The following is a 17,891-nucleotide window of genomic DNA, read 5'->3' as shown; positions in this document are numbered from 1 at the left end:
GAAAATAATAGTTCTCTTTCTAATTCTAGGGCACGAAATCTCAGCATTCTTTTACTTGTATCCTGTTACTAATTCAGTGACAGAGCTGGAAGTTAAATTTGTCTCATTATATGACTTAGAGAAGTAATGCATTTGCAGAAAAGTTTTAAAAGTATAGAAGAGTCATAGTATCAAGGAATGAAAAGAACAAATACTTTTTAAAAATAGGAAAAAGAAGGAAACAAATTAATACATACAGATTATAAGAAACATGCAGTCATGTTCAGAGTTCTATATAAGAAGTGAAAAAGGAAACTTTAACTTGGAAAGATAAAAGTGGAATATAGTCTTCATCAGTATGTTCTATTATACCAGACCTTAAGGTTTGAAAAATAATAATCTTATAAGAAAAACAAAAAAGATAGTATGATAAAGTATCTTTTAATAAATTATTATTTTCAAAAGGAGGTAAAGTATTTAGCATACATTTACAAAAGATCCATCATTATTTGTGAGCCCCAGTTTAGCAAAGGCTTTGCAGAGTTACAAAAATATATTAAATATTCAGAGCACACTTTTTATTTTTCTTTTTTATGTTGAGGACATAGAGAACAACAGTGAATTTTTACTTACAATTACAGCAATGAAATTCTTTATTCATCTTTTGATTCCATATGTCATTTACTTTTCCTAATTTTTAATTTCTACATGTCTACACTAAATATGATGCTAATACAAATCTTTGTCATTTGTTCAATGTTATTCTTCACATAAATATTAAACTGATGTTATGATTATGTGATTTTAAAGTTGACTTTGCATTTTCTCATGTGTGTATTGTATTATTTAACATGATTTAATTTGTTTGATTTTCAAATTATACATAGCCTTCATTTCCACCAATATTTTCAGTAAGCTGTGTTTAATTGAATATGCACTTAAGTAAAACAGAAATTTACTTTTTTATATCATCAAACAGTAAGATAATTGATATTAAAACTTACTATCTAAATTCAATGTAATAATTCTAAAAAGTTTTGTGTTTGCTTATTTAATTGCTTTGTTATTGGCACTTGCTATGTGCTTATTCCCACATCCTTGTCATTTGTTGCTTTTGCTTATTATTTTCTTAATTTGAGCTAATTTTAGAAATATAATTTGCTCTTATGTTTTCTTTTCCATGATATGATATTTAAATAGTTATTTGGAAGATGATTAATGGGTTTTTACTATGTCAGAATACATAATTGAGAACTTGTATTTATAAAAAGATTACTAGTTGATTTTTTTTTTTTCTATACAAGAAAAACAGAGCTCATAAAATATCTGGTTTTGAGGTTTCAGGGCCTTTTTGCCTATGATAATCTTGAAGAATATTAGTTGTTTGTTTTGAAAAGCAGAGTTGAGGTTTTGGGGGCTTTTTTCGCCTGTGATAATCTTGAAGAGTATTAGTTGCTTCCTTTATTCTTCCTTTATTCTTCCTTTATGTCTTGTAAAGTACTCAAATTTGTCTTATAACATCTGAAGTAAGGAAAGGGCTCAGTATGATGATCCCCAGCCTAGAGCTATTAATTTAATTATTGATACTTCATACGTATAGTCTACTTAATCAAGGGGAGAAAAATGGGAAGAAAAATATTTTATGAGCCCACAATACATGTAACAGTGCTGCAGGTAATTAACTACATTACTATGGAGAAAAGAGGGGAAGTCAAGAAAAAAATGTCTAAAATAATCATTTAAACATTTGTGACTGGGCAGGTTTTCATTTGGCCTTCCAGATAACAGCCCAATTCTTGTTCAAAATATATTCATTGTTCTCAGCTACATGTCAGTGACTGGCAGTAATAAAAGCTGCCACACAATATGACTTGTGTCATTTTGTGCAAACTAATTTGTGGTCAAAGGAGAGTCACAAAGCATCCAGCTGGAATATAATTACTTGGTGATGATTATATAAAGAGTCAGTTAAGGCTGTGTCTTTGCAACCCGTAGAGAAATGAAGATTTTATACTTATCAAGCTTATTAGATTGAAGTAAGAAAAAAAAATGGAATTGCTTCAGATAGAATTATCTTTCAAGCAATTATGTAGTCTATCTGATCCACGCTCTGTTATACATTGTATTCTAAGAACAAGCACTGTTTGTATAAGTACGAATTTATTTTGCACTTATACAAATTTTTGAGAGGCTATTAGTAGTCATAAAAATGTATAATATCATTTTCCTCCAATTCCAATGTTTTACTTTGAAAGGGGTTCTATTTTTGAAGAAGCTGAACCAAAGTAAGGAACAAAAGCTTTTTAATTAAAAAATTTGTAATATGAGACTTCTTATATTATTTAATACATGCTAAACAATGTGCATTCTGAATTGCTAAATGAATATATTATACCCGTAATTTCCTAAACTATTATTTAAGACATATTTTCATAAATGCTAAGCTATAGAAATTCAGGATTTACTATTTGACCCCATATTTTTGTCTGCCTTGAGATTTAAGTTGATTTTTCAGAAGATCTAACCCTGTTAAAGAAGCTGAATCTGACCTACCCTAAATTTTTGTTAAGATTTTGAAACATAATTATCACTTGGCCCTTACTACCATTAATTACAGTTTGCATACACACAAGCAACAACATTTCTGCTAGAGCATAGCCTTCATTCTTGTGAAAAGATAGAGATGATAAAACCAATCAACCAAGAGAACAGACCAGCAAAATATTCCATAGAGAATAACTTACTAATAACTTCACTGTATGTGCTATTGTAGAGAGTGACTGGGTTGTTACTGTAGATTAGGTAATATTTTTATCAGAGGGGATGATAAAAAGAAGCCATCTATATGAGGCTTAGGGTGTGTCAGGATCCAAGCAGGCACACAGAAACAGCAATCTTTGTTTTAACAGAAATAATTGAATAAAAGGAATTGGTTAAATAGGCATGCATGGATAGTAATGTAACCACCTGATAGGTTCATCTTGCCTGTGGCCCAGATAGAGCCGATTTATTAAGACAGGAGAATTGCAGTAGAGAAAGAGTTTAATACACATAGAACAGCTAAATGAGAGACCGAGTTTTATTATTACTCAAATTAGCCTCCCTGAAAATTCAGAGACCAGAGGTTTCAAAGATAGTTCAGCTGTCAGGGTGCTGGGAAATGGGGGGTGCTGACTGGGCAGATCAGGGAAGAATCAGAGGGAGGCAGAGCTTGTCTTCCTGTGCTTAGTTTCTGGGTGGGGGCCACAAGACAGGATGAGCAAGTTTACCAATCGGGGTGGTACCAGCTTGCCCATCAGAATGCAGGGTCTAAAGAAAATACCTGCAGCACCAATCTTAAGTTTTACAACTGTTATGTTATCCATAGGAGGAATTAGGAAGGTTAGGAATCTCATAACCTCTGGCTGCATGACTCCTGAGCCATAATTTCCAATCTTGTAGCTAGTTTGTTGGTTTTACAAAGGCAGCCTGGTCCCTGTCTGGTTCCTAAGCATGAAGGGGTTTGTTTTAGAGAAAGGCTGTTATCATCTTTGTTTTAAAGTTAAATTATAAACTGGGCTGAGCATGAAGACTCACTACAGTAATCCCAGCACCCTGGGAGGCAGGGGCGGGCAGATTGCTTGAGCCCAGGAGTTTGAGACAGGCAACATGCTGTGTGCCTGTAGTCCCAACTACTCAGAAGGCTAAGATCGGGGGATCTCTTGAGCCCAAGATGTTGAGGCTACAGTGAGCCATTATCAGGCCACTGCACTCCAGCCTGGGCAATAGGGTGAGACTGTGTCTCAACAAACAAACAAACAAAAAACTATAAACTACAAATTCCTCCTATAGTTCAGCCTAACAGCAGGAATGAACAGGGCAGTTTAGAGGTTAGGAGCAAATGGAGTGGGTTAGGTCAGATTTTTTTCACTGTTGTAAAATTTGCCAAGATACTTTCAGTAAAATCATAAATAAAATATTGAGCTAACACAGAAAATATAATTTGAAAAACACAACTACCACTTTTCAGGATAGAGGAAACAAGGGAAAAATGGGGACACTCAGAAACTGGATGTTGGAGGAAGCACCCACAGAGCTGACAGAGCACTGCATAGCTGGCGTTGGTACACAGGAGCTTACAGGAAGAAACTGTCAGAGCTCGTACTCAGACCCCTGAGGACAAGATGGATGTCCCTGGTACTTCGGAAGGGAATATATCAGTTTTGTCTTTCCTCATAACAAACTACCGCGAACTTGCAGCTTAAAACAACACTCATTTCTTTTTCCACAGTCCTGTAAATCAGAAATCTGGGCAAGCTCAGCTACATTTTCTCCTTAGGTTCTCACAAGGCTAAAATCAAAGTATACTTCAGCTAGATTCTTATCTGGAGGATCTGGGGAAGAGTCTCTTCGAGTTCATCAGTGTTGATAATAGAATCCAGTTCCTCTGGCTGTAGATCCGAAACCCCTGTTTCTTTGATGGTTGTGAACTAGGGACTGCTTTTAGCTTCGGAATATCCCCTGTGTTCCTTATCACTTGCCCCCCTCTATCTTTAAGCCGGCAATGGCGTACCAAATCCTTCTTATTCTTCGAATCCTTTTGATTTCTCCTTCTGCATTCCTCCCTCAGCCACCAGACAGAGGAATTTCCCTGCTTCTAAATATTTGTTTTTCGATTAGGAATGCCCAGACCATCTTTCCTTTTTAAGACTAACTATGCCATATATAACATAACACAATCACATGCGTAATACCACATTTACGAGTTTATGAAATATAGGGCAGACTCATAGGGACTGTATTTGTTTTAAAGGGCTGTAGCAAAAATACCAAAGTACCAAAACCTGAATAGTTTAAGCTAACAATTTTTTTTTTCTCTCACAGTTGTGCACACAAGAAGTTCAAAATTTAGGTGTTGGACAACATTTCTGAAGGAAATCAAAATATTTGACCCCAGATGTATTTTTAATGTATTTTGAGATGGCTGCCACAGGTCCAGCAGACTAAAGTAGCCCTGCACAGCTGCCTTTTGTTGGGGAAATTTGCATCTGTAGAGAATCTGCATTAATACAGCAGGCCTTCTGTTGTCTGGATCTAGGAGAGATTAACTGAGTCTGACACCTTCAAAAATCTGAAAGAAACATTTACTATCAGTTCTTTCTGAGGACTTCTATCTGTGAGGTTTCATCTACATAACAAGATGAACTTGCTAGCCAAGCCTACTCTCTCCTCCTCTCATAACCTGTCTTCCCACTATAACCTGGTTTACCATCATAACCTGTTGTTTTTGCCATGCTCTGAGCCCGTGTATTTTCTATAACCTCAAGATGGCATGTACACTTCTGTACTTGATTGAGGCCTTGGGTCTACTTTCTGAAGATTACCTTGTATACCAGTTAAGTAAATTTTTGTACCTTTCCTCCTATTAAACTGCCCTTTGTGAGTTGATTTTTCAGCAAGCCATCAGAGCATTTTCAGGAACATTCAGGAACCTACCATTCTTACTGAAAGTGTCTGAGAATGTAAACAAGTACCCCCATTTTTCCAAGAAAAAGAGAATGAGATTTTTAAATTATTTTTTCTCTTTCCTCCATTTCCCCCACCCCCTCCTTCCTACTTAGCCCTTTAGAAATGCAATTATAACCTTTTATCTCCCTTTCATCAGACACTCCTTACAGAACAAGTTCATCTGATTCCGTGCTTAGAAGCTCCAGAGTAAAACCCTCACCCACCAGGAGTTTACCTTAAGAGACAACAGTCGATTTACACCCCAAAATATGCCTGCTATGAAACTCTCTCCTGGAGAATTTCAGCAACCTTTACAACCCAGTTCTGCCCTCAACTCGAAGATGCCAACTTGACTCCCCGATAGATAAGGCACCAAAGTGAGCATGCAACCTGTACCTGCTCACGTCCTCCTCTTCATTCCACTTATGCCAAGAGTCTTTATAAAATTGCCTGCTCTCTGCTCCAAAAGTGAAGCAATACTCTTACGACAGAAAGCCTGTATTTCTTCCCCTAAACAGCTAACCAAGAGGGGAATGATCTCTATAATGAGTATTAAAAAACACTGCTCAAAGAAATCCAAGAAAACACAAACAAATGGGAAAAAACATCCTATACTAATGGAGAGAGAGAATCAATATCATTCAAATGACTACATTTCCCAAAGCAATTTCCAGATTCAAAGCTATTCCTATCAAACTACCAATGACTTTCTTCACAGAACTAGAAAAAAATATTTTTAAGTTTATATGGAACCAAAATAAAGCCCAAATAGCCAAGGAAATCCTAAGAAAAAAGAACAAAGCTGGAGGCATCACGTTCCTGACTTCAAACTATACAACATGGCTATGGTAACCAAAACAGCCTGGTCCTCATACAAAACGGGCACACAGACCAATGGAACAGAATAGAGCATCCAGAAATAAGGCTGCACACCTACAACCACTTGATCTTTGACAAAGCTGACAAAAACAAGCAATGGAGAAAAGACTCCCTATTTAATAAATGGTGCTGGGATAACTGGTTAGCCATATGCAGAAGATGGAATCTGGACCACTTTCTTATGCCATATAAAAAAATCAACTCAAGATGGATTAAATACTTAAATGTAAAACCCCAAACTATAAAAATCCTGGAAGACAATTGAGGCATTACCATCCTGGACCTTGGAACAGGCATGGATTTTATGACAAGAACCCCAAAAGCAATCAAAACAATAGCAAAAATTGGCAAGTGGGATCTAATTAAATGTAAGAGCTTCTGCACTGCAAAATAAACTATCACCAGAGTAAACAGCCTACAGAATGGGATAAAATTTTTGCAACTATGCATCTGACAAAGGTCTAATATCCAACATCTATAAAGAACTTAAACATATTTACAACAGAAAAACAAATGACCCCATTAAAAAGTGGGCAAAGGACATGAACAGACACTGTTGAAAGAAGACATACACAGCCAAGAAACATATGAAAAAAAAGTTCAGTATCACTGATCATTAGAAAAATACAAATCAACACTACGATAAGATACCATTTCACACCGGTCAGAATGGCTATTATTAAAAAGTCAAAAAATAACAGATGCTAGCGAGGTTGTAGAGAATAGGGAACACTTATACACTCTTGCTGAGAGAGTAAATTAGTTCAACCATATGGAAAGGAGTTTAGTGATTCCTCAAAGAGCTAAAAGCAGAACTACCATTCGACCCAGCAATTCCATTACTGGGTGTGTGTGTGTGTGTATATATATATGGTGTGTGTGTGTGTGTATGTGTGTGTATATGTGTGTGTGTGTGTATATATGTATACATATGGGTGTGTGTATATATATGTGTATACATATGGGTGTGTGTATATATGTGTGTATATATGGGTGTGTGTATATATATGGGTGTATATGTATACATATATGTGTATATATGGATATATGTGTGTATATATATGGGTACATATGTGTGTGTGTGTGTATATATGTGTGTATATCCACATATACACACATATACACCCAGTAATGGAATTGCCAGGTCGAATAGTAGTTCTGCTTTTAGCTCTTTGAGGAATCACCACACTCCTTTTCACAGGGTTGAACTAATTTACTCTCTCACCAACAATGTATAAGTGTTCCCTATTCTCTACAACCTCACCAGCATATGTTCTTATATATATTATATATTACATATTTATATATTATACATGTTATTGTATATTGTTATATAATATATATTATACATAATATATTCCTCTGAGTATATATAGTATACATACTCTGTAGTATATATAGAGTATATATACTCTGTAGTGTATAGAGAGAGCATGTATACTCTGTAGTATATATAGAGTATGTATACTATATTACTATACTCAGAGGAATATAAATCATTCTACCATAAAGACACATTCACACGAATGTTCATTGCAACACTATTCACAATAGTAAAGACATGGAATCAACCTAAATGCCCATCGATGACACATTGGATAAAGAAAGTGTGGTACATATACACCATAAAAAGAACTACGCAGCCATGAGAAAGAAAAAGATCATGTCTTTTGCAGGAACATGAATGAAGCTGGAGGCTATTATCCTCAACAAACTGATGTAGGGACAGAAAAACAAATACATATTCTCATTTACATGTGGGAACTAAATGATGAGGAGTTATGAACACAAAGAAGAAAACAACAGACATTGGAGTCTGGGTGTGGAAGTGAAGAGTGGGAGGAGTGAGAGGAACAGAAAAGATAACTATCTGGTTTAATACCTGGGTGATGAAATAATCTGTGCAACGAACTCCCATGACACGAGTTTACCTGTATAACAAAGCTTCACATGTTTCCCGATCATAAAATAAAAATTAAAAAATATAAAATTAGAAAAATAAAATAAAGTAACTTTTTTAAAAAGGCACTTGCTTTACACCTGACCTCACTCTTGTTAAATCAACTCCACCAGCTGCAATCAACTGAACCTGCATTTCAGTTATAAGAGAGAGTCTATTTCATGGCTACTCTTAGAGTCTGTTTCTGGAGTTGATGGAAATCTTTGGTGTTAGGTGGTTTGTAGCTGCATAACTGCAATTTCTTCATCATCACGTAGCTATCTTCCCTCTGTCTGTGTCTTTACCCGATGTTCTCTTCTCTGTGTGTATCTTCTGCTGTGTTTTTTTCCTCCTTTTTATGGGGACAGTAGTCAAATTGTATTAAGGTCCCACCTGTGAAAGGAAAATATCTTGGGCCCCCAAAATCACTAAGGAAAACTCAAGCTGGAAACGGCTTACTGCAAACCTGCCTCCCAATCTATTCAAAGTTATTCATCTGCTCACTGAGATAGATGCATATCTGATTGCCTCCTTTGGAAAGGCTAACAAGTAACACAAATGAATATGTCTTAACTCTCTGTGACCTGGAAGCTCCCTCATGACTTTGAGTCTTCCTTTCTTTGCTTCCAGTTGTTCCACCTTTCCAGACAGAACCAATGTACTTCTTCATATACTGATAGTTGCCTTATGTCTCCCTAAAATGTAGGAAACCAAGCCATGCCCAGACCACCCTGGGCACATGTCACAGGACTTTCTGAGGCTGTGTCATGGGTGCATCCTCAAGTTTGGCAAAACAAACTTTCTAAATTAACTGAGATCTGTCTCAGATTATCTGGGTTTGTAGCAGGCCAGGTTTCACTAATGCAGGCCTCCATCACAACTATTTCAGAACTGACCGAGTAGTTACATTAAATATTAAAAGCTGAAAAAGCTAATGCCCTTATACCAAGGCTGGAATGTAACCAAAATCCATCAGTAGTTTTGCCTAGGCCTTTTCTGGGCCTTAAAGCATGACAAAATAATGAAGGAATTCTTAACAGGATCCATTTAGGATTAAACAAGTTTTATTGGGGATCTAAAGAGACTCCCCAGGCCTCCACGAACAAGTATATTGGAGGTCTGAAGGAACTCCCCAAACCTGCATGATTTAGCAGGAGACAAGATAAGCGTAATCACCCTACCACTTAGACCCATTTGGATTAAGTAAACATACTGAGGCTCCAAAAGAAGGTCTTAGGACTCAGACCTTAGTTATAGATTAAAATAAGTTAATCACTCATGTATTTAGATGAATGTACACTTAATACACATAGACATATAGCTTAGTAGGTATATAAGCTCTTGAAAACTTTGTAAGTTTGAGTTGGTCTGGCCATAATTTCTGGGCCTTCTCCCTATAACTGGTTACAGAAATAAAAACTTTCTTCCTCCCCAGTTCATCTGCATCTTGTTGGGCCACGAGAAACAGCAGCTGGATCCTCAGTGTGGTCTAGGAACAGGTTCACAAACCCTATGTCAGAGTGACTTTATTTTAACTGGCATCTTAATTACATCTACAAGGACTCTATTTCCATATAAGACTATATAGGCACCAGGGGTTAGGACTTCTATATAACTTTTTGGAGGACATCATTCAACAAACAACCAAGATCATTCCTAAAAATTCTTGCTATTACAGGAAGGAAAAAAGCTGGATTTGTAAATGTGAAAAGAAGCCATAAATTGAAGAGTAAAAACAACAAACTTAAATTGTTACCAAAACACTAGGTTTTAGGACCACTCTGAAGCGACAGCTGATATGAATAGGAAGCCAACACTAATAAGGTATATCTTTTTCTCCATCATTCTAGTATCCATATAGTATTTGCTATTGTCAAAAACAAAATAGGGGTCTGTCTAGCAAAAGAGAAATGTAGCCTGCATTGGCCCAGGTCAGTAATTACATGAAAGAGCACAGCAGAGCACAAAATGATGGGCTTGGAGAGGAGAAAGAATAATTTAAAAACTGGTACAAGAAGAACACCACAAACCAAGCTGAGAGCTAATTTAAAGGCCAAAACATGGGAATACTTTGGCATGTTTGAGGTAAAGAAAGTGTGTATAATAGGTGACCAAGAAACACACAAACAGATCATTTAGGGCTTACTGAATATGCATAAGCAGTTTGTATTTTACTCTACATGCCATGAGAATCATTAGGAGGATTTTAAGCCTGAGATTGACATAATTTTATTTGCATTTGTATAAACTTAATTTAAACCTACTTAGTGATTAAGTGTAAATATTACTATACATATTTTATTATATTCTTAGTAATAAATTCTAAACAGAAAAAAATCTAATTTCATTTATCTGTAGTAAATAAGAAAGACAGAACAGAAAAAAGGAAAATGATTTACAAAGACATTTCAGTAGTCACAGCAAAGGGTGACTGTGCCTTCTGTTATAGTACTCAGAATTTACCAAAATGGTCTTAACTTCCCCTGAGCTTGACTAAATTTTAGTCATGCTTCTTTCTGACTATAGATCTCTACTATCTTTTCTTAAAACACTTTAGAAAACCTGGAATTGTAAATTCTTTTTATGCCGCTTTGAGATGCAAATCATCTACAACTCTGAAATATCTTTTTCAAGGAGTTGAGAGTCATCTTTTGAAATGTAATCATCAAGAAAGACAAGACTCTTGTCTCTATGGGAGGGTAAGATCCTAGCTTTGATAAGAGACAATTAGTAAATACAGATGGCTGAGTACCATTAACCTTCTTAAGAATAATGGAAAGCAAACATAATACACCTTTATTCTCATAGTCTTGAATAATGTGTGGTCTGTTTAACTGACCAGGTGCAATTTTTCTTTTACACTATAGACAAAGAGATATAATGGAATTTGGAATATTGTTTGGGGGATAGACACGGTGATAAATTACACATGGGGATAAAATGAAATAGAGGAATAAAAGCTATAACCAAGATTTTTGAATTAGACAACTGGATGAATGGCTGTCATTTGCTGTAATGAATAAAACTTAGCAGATAGATTTAGACAAGATAATCAGCAGTTCTCCATTGCTTATTTTAATTTTGAGATGTTTACTAGCCTTCCAACTATTTATATCAGATTGACAATTGGATATGTAAATCTTGAATCAGGAAGAGTAGCCAGAGGTGGAGATATAATTTTTGAGTTATCAGAATACAGAGTATTTGTACCCAATCCAGGATGAATGTTTAGATAAAAGAAAAAGCAACACAGGACAGAACACCTGGGGTATTCCTTACAACCAAACATTCCTAAATAGAAGTTCTATCTTTAATATTATCAGCAAAATTGTCCTCAATTAGATGGGGAGTCCAGAGAGGTATTCTCATAGCTTTAGAACATGGAATCTTGCCCTTGCTCTATACATTCATTCACACTGTCTTCATTCAATATCTGGCAATATACTTTGCTCACAGGAACTCAACAAGAGGTGAGGATATTATGCCTCTTAAATTTGTCCTAACATTTTTAAATTTATATTAGAGATGGAGTGGTTCTTAAATTTTTTAATCCAGTTTATTTTTACATTAAAATGTCCAATACTTAACAGTTAATTACGAATTTTAATTCGTTGATATTAATGATTAGTTGATGTTAATTAATGATAATTTTATTCCAGATGCTTAAATTCAATAATGTTACATCAGTCCCTTGTTTTTTCAATAAATCATTGAGAGAAGGGTATCCACACAGCTTTGTCCCTGTAGAAATTTGAATTGAAAGGTGGGAGGTTGAGGAAGACGGAATCTGTAATAGAAGAAGCTCTTCAGCACAAACAGGCCTTAGGGGTAATAGTGCTGCTACTATATCATTAAAGTTACAGCAAGCAAGGAAAGCATAGATAAGACACATGGGGCACTTACAAAAATCTAAAAAGCTTTTAAGTGTCATTTGAAGATTGATGGGAGGAATTATCAGCAGAACGCAGTCTTAATTCAAAGATTTCATGGATGCGGACCACACAGAAACTGGCACTTCGCTGACCCTGGGAGAGGGTCAAGAGGAAGCTCTGTGGGTCAGCAGGAGAATGCCCTCAGCCTCCATCTCCATGATCTTCTTTGTTTTAACTTTGAAAGCTCCACTGACAGTGCTCACCCCTGCTGCCCACATCCTCTGTTCCTATGCATGCTCTGTTGAGTGTTTCTGAACAAATAAAACTTTAGGTTGAGCTTCTTAGAGTCAGTTGATTCTCTCCCTCTTACTGACATCTTTTCTAACTGACAGAATTACCATCAGTAGTCCAATCAAAAATCTCATGATCCCTATGTTACTAAACTTCAGAGATTTTATTTACACTTAGTGTATTAGCGTCCATGAATTTTTATCATCTTTCTTCTCTCTATCCTGCTACTCACTACTTCTTTCCAAACTCAATTCAGCCACTCGTGCTGCGTTGGAAGAATTATGTCTACTGGACTCAGTTTGAGAAATTTTACCTTCTTTGTGAGGACTAAGCTCTGATTTTTAAATCTTGTTCAAATCTCTATCAAAGAGGTCTGGAAAGTCATGCCCTACAAACCATAAATTCTCATCAGATGGGTTTTAATTAACCCAATATATTGTGACTTACTTTCCAATCTGACTCTGGCATAACATTAAATGAGAAAGAAGAAAGTCAAAATATTTTACCCGAATATGATTTTTTGCCATATTTTGAAATGGCCTTGCGAAGCTGTCCTTTGTGGGTGAAAATTTATATCTGTAAAGGATCTCTACTAACATAGCTAGATCTTTTTCTTCCAGGCCCTCCCAATCCTGAAGAGATGAATTAAAAGTCTAGAAACTTTTAAAGGTCTGAATAGGAAACATTTGTCATCTATTGTCTTTAAGGGCAGCCACTATAAGACTTCAAAAGAACCTTGGTGTCCACAATCTTTTATCTTAACCTGAACATTTCTTTTCTATCAAACTCAACCGATTGTCAACCAGAAAATGCTTAAATTTATCTATAGCCTGGAAGCCCCCTCTTTGAGTTGTCCTGCCTTTCTGGATGAAATCAATATATACCTTAAATGTGACTGATTGATGTCTCACACCTTCCTAAAATGTACAAAACCAAGCTGCACCCTGACCACCTTGGGCACATGTTCTTAGGACCTCTTCAGGGCTGTGTCTCCAGCCATAGTAACTTATATTTGGCTCAGAATAAATATCTTCAAACATAGCACAGAGGCCGGGCATGGTGGCTCACACCTGTAATCACAGAACGTTGGGAGGCCAAGGCGAGTGGTTCACTTGAGGCCAAGAGTTCAAGACCAGCCTGGCCAAAATGGTGAAACCTCATCTCTATTACATATACAAAAATTAGCTGAGCATGGTGGTGCATGCCTGTAGTCCCAGCTACTTGGGAGGCTGAGGCAGAAGGATCACTTGAACCCAGGAGGTGGAGGTTGCAGTGAACGAAGATCGAACCACTGCACTCCAGTCTGGGCAACAGAGCCAGACTCCATCTCAAAAAACAAAAACAAATGAACAAACAAATACACGCACACACACACACACACACACACATTTTTGTATTTTATACTATGTATATATATTACAGAGTTTAACTCTTTTCATCAACATTTAACACTGGACAATAATGAATCTTTGTTTTCCTCTTTGGTCTAAGGAATTATATATTATGAGATTAATTGTGCCCACCCCTCCCCCAATTTATATGTTGAAGTCTTAACCCACAGTACCATAGAATATGACTGTATTTGGAGATTTGGTTTCTAAGGAGGTTATTTAGGTAAAATGAGATCATATGGGTAGACCCTAAATCATACAGCTGGTGTCCTCATAAGAAGAGCAGATTAGAAATAAGATATGCAGAAAGAGAAGACCACGTGAAGACCAAGGGAGAAGGTGACCATGTATGGAGCAATGACAGGGTTGCAGAATAAAATCAATCTTGCTGACATCTTTATCTTGGACTTCCAGCCTCCAGAATTATGAGAAATTACAATTGTGTTATTTAAGCCACACTGTCTTTGGTACTTTCTTATGCCAGCCGTAGTAAATTAATACACTATACAACTTGCAGTATGGTGCACCTGCTAAGAACATCCATTGTCAGGTCATATCGTTTTTGTTCAAATCTTGGTTCTGTCATTTACTCTTTTTGTGATTGTGGGATAGTGACTTAATACTTAAATCTTAAGCCCTCGTTTTTAAAATTATATAATAACGGAAACAATATATTATGTAAGATTAATAGCATATGTGAGAGTCAAACAAATTTTACCTGTTGTCATTATTACGACTCAATGGTCTCCTCTTATCTGTGGTTTCATTTTCCATGGTTTCAGTTACCCACTGTCAATTGTGGCCCAAAAATATGAAGTGGAGAATTTTAGAAATAAACAATTCAAAACTTTTAAATTGCATCCTATTCTCAGTATCATGAGGAAATCTCCTGCCATCCCACCAGGGTTGTGAACCCACCCTTCGTGCAGTGCATTAGCGCTGTCTACGTTAGCCACTGAGTTGCCGTTTCCGTTATGAGACTGACTGCTGTGGCACCTCGGTGCTTGTGTCCAAGTAACCCTTATTTGACTTAGTCATTCTATTTTATTATTTGTTATTGTTGCTCTCTTACTGTGCCTAATTTGTAAATTAAACTTCACTATAGGTATGTATGTATAGAAAAAAAAAGTATATATAAGGTTCAGTTCTATTCATGCTTTCAGGCAACCACTGGGGTCCTTAGAACATATCCTGCACAGATAAAAGGGGACTACTGTACTGTTATTATTTAGTAAAAATAGTTTTTATGAAAACTGGAAAGATTACATGCCACAAAATGGATTCTGGCATTCTAAAATTATCAGGTGTCACGTTATTATTAGCTATCTTTTAAATATTTGCTTCAACTCCAGATAATTAACAAGTATTATAGTTTCAGTGTGAATTGAAAAAATGATAAGATTATGTCACTGAAAAGTGAACAGGAAGAAGAGCAAGGGCAAGTCACTTCTTCCACTTTTAGAAAATGTAACACCTGTATAGAAATCTCCATGACACAGGTTAAATTAAAGAGGAAAAAATGATAGCAGGGAAGATAGAACACTGATTCACCACTGCGCTGCCATTACTCTAATCAATAAAACCAGATAGTAGGTCTTAAAAACTGTGATTTCATTAATTTGGAAAAAAAAAAGTTGTAGGGGGAGAAGGTGAGAACATGTCGAAGATTCATATTAAGAATACATTTCTGAAAATTATTTACTGTAGAAAACAGTAAAATAATTTTTAAAGGGGACTCACATACATAGGAAGTATAAAGTTGTTACTGCTTGAACTAATATATTATTACACACCCAGGCTCTCAAAATATCTTTCGTGATACAGACAATTTTGATCCACAGCACACATAATCTCTTTTCTTTCATGTGGTTATACTCCATATGTACTCAGTTTTCAGGGTTATGGTAGGATGTTTTTCATATGTTCATTCCAATAAACTTGTTTTGAAGAGAATGGTTTTGGAAGGATAGAAAATAAACGTGTTGACTTTACTTGTCTATAGATTTGTATTCGTATGGATTTACACAAGTAATATCATGATGTGACTGGTACAATAATGACTGCCCAAAAATCTCTATGTCCGAAGTTCTGGAAAGTGCAAATATGTTAGATTACATGGTAAAAGAGAATTAGGGTTGCAGATTGCTCCTCAGTTAATCTTGAGATACAAAAATTATCCTGATTACCTGGAAAAAGAACTCTCTCAATATAATGTAAGCCATGTATGTAAACTTACATTTTATAGTAGCAGCATTAAAAACCTAAGTTGACACATCTATTTTAAATGCAGATAAGTTTATCATAAATGTCATAAGAACTAAAAAGAAATTGCCTCTAAATATATAGATCAATGATGCTCAATCAATATAATGTAAGCCACATATGTGAATATACATTTTATAATAGCAGCATTAAACACATAAATTGACACAAATAAATTAAAACTAAACATATGTTTTACCTAACACAATATAGATGTGCCTTTGCTTTACTTATTTTTCCTAAACCATTTTAATTATTTTTAAAACTCAGGAACATACAGTGACAACAAATTCTCTTCCAACATCTACATCACTTCTCTTTCCTAGTTTGATCACTGAGCCACTGGTATGTTCATAATACTCTACTCTTCTCAAGTACACTCGCTCTTGAATTTCCCAATTATTTCACATATATGAAGTATGTCTACTTAGAATTGCAGATCTGAGAGGTTAAACACTATTTATTCACTCAAAATAGCTCATGAAATAATTATTATATACCCTATGTTGTGGGTAGATAGGACCATCAGTGAATTTAATGACTATTATTAATGCTGAAACATAGCACCTTTTTCAATTGAGAAGTAGCTGCATATCTTTTGTTTGTTTTTGTTTTTTAAGAAAGGAACCAGAATTGTCAGGAAAGAAAATTGCTAAAGTTAACCTCTGTTGTAGTAAATGCATGTCTTCTTCATAAGCAGAAGACTGAGAAGCTTAATGTTAATCTGTAGGAAAGCAAATTAATGGTTTATTAATCTTACAATATTCAGAATAATTTTCCTGTGGTGCCTGCAGATACTATTTTAAGGTGAAGAAGACAGTGGTAGAAATAGTAAAGTGCTATTCGAGGAGAATTTTTAACTGATGAGTACATTATATGTGTATAATAATCAGAATCACTGGTGATGGTAGAATAATCACATGAATAACCTCAATTAATGACTTCTCTGTATCTCCATCCTTTGCCTTGAAATCTTGTAGTCTTCTCCAACTCTGACACTGGTCATGGCCATATGATTCATTTGGTCTAATGGAGTCTTAGCAAACATATAGAAGCTTAAAATAGATATATGTGTTTAGGCTTTACCTGTTGCAAAGTTTGGACTCTCACTTTTGCTCCTCACCACAGCTGCTAGGACATGGCTGGCCTAGTGTACTGTATGTTGAGGCACATGCCTGTGCACTGAGTTTCTTCAGTTGTCACAGCCAAGGCTATCCTAGATAACCTGAAACTAGTTTACTGCCAAATCTAGGAAAGTGCACTAAGAGAACAGCAGACAGTGGACCTGATAACACTTTGGTTGACACGGCCAATTTTCTCATTTATGCCTATAATGGTTAATATTGAGTGTCGACTTGATTGGATTGAAGGATGCAAAGTATTGTTCCTGGGTTTGTCTGTGAGGGTGTTGCCAAAGGAGATTAACATTTGTGTCAGTGGACTGGGAAAGGCAGAACCACCCTCAATCTGGATGGGCACCATCTAACCAGCTGGCAGTGTGGCCAGAATAAAAGCAGGCGGAAAAACATGAAAAGACTAGACTCCTTTAATCTTCTGGCCTACATTTTTCTCCCAGCCCTTGAACATTGAACTCCAAGTTCTTCAGCTTTGGGACTCGGACTGGCTTCCTTGCTCCTAGGATTGCAGACGGCCTTCTGTGGGACATCACCTAGTGACCGTGTAAGCCAATACTCCTTAATAAACTCTCTTTCATATATACATCTATCCTATTAGTCCTGTCTCTCTAGAGAACCCTGACTCATACAATGTCCTAAAGTGGGCTCATAAATT

Source organism: Macaca fascicularis, chromosome 5 (genome assembly GCF_037993035.2).
Source record: "Macaca fascicularis isolate 582-1 chromosome 5, T2T-MFA8v1.1".
Taxonomy (NCBI): Eukaryota; Metazoa; Chordata; class Mammalia; order Primates; family Cercopithecidae; genus Macaca; species Macaca fascicularis.
Note: the sequence above shows the minus strand (reverse complement) of the source record.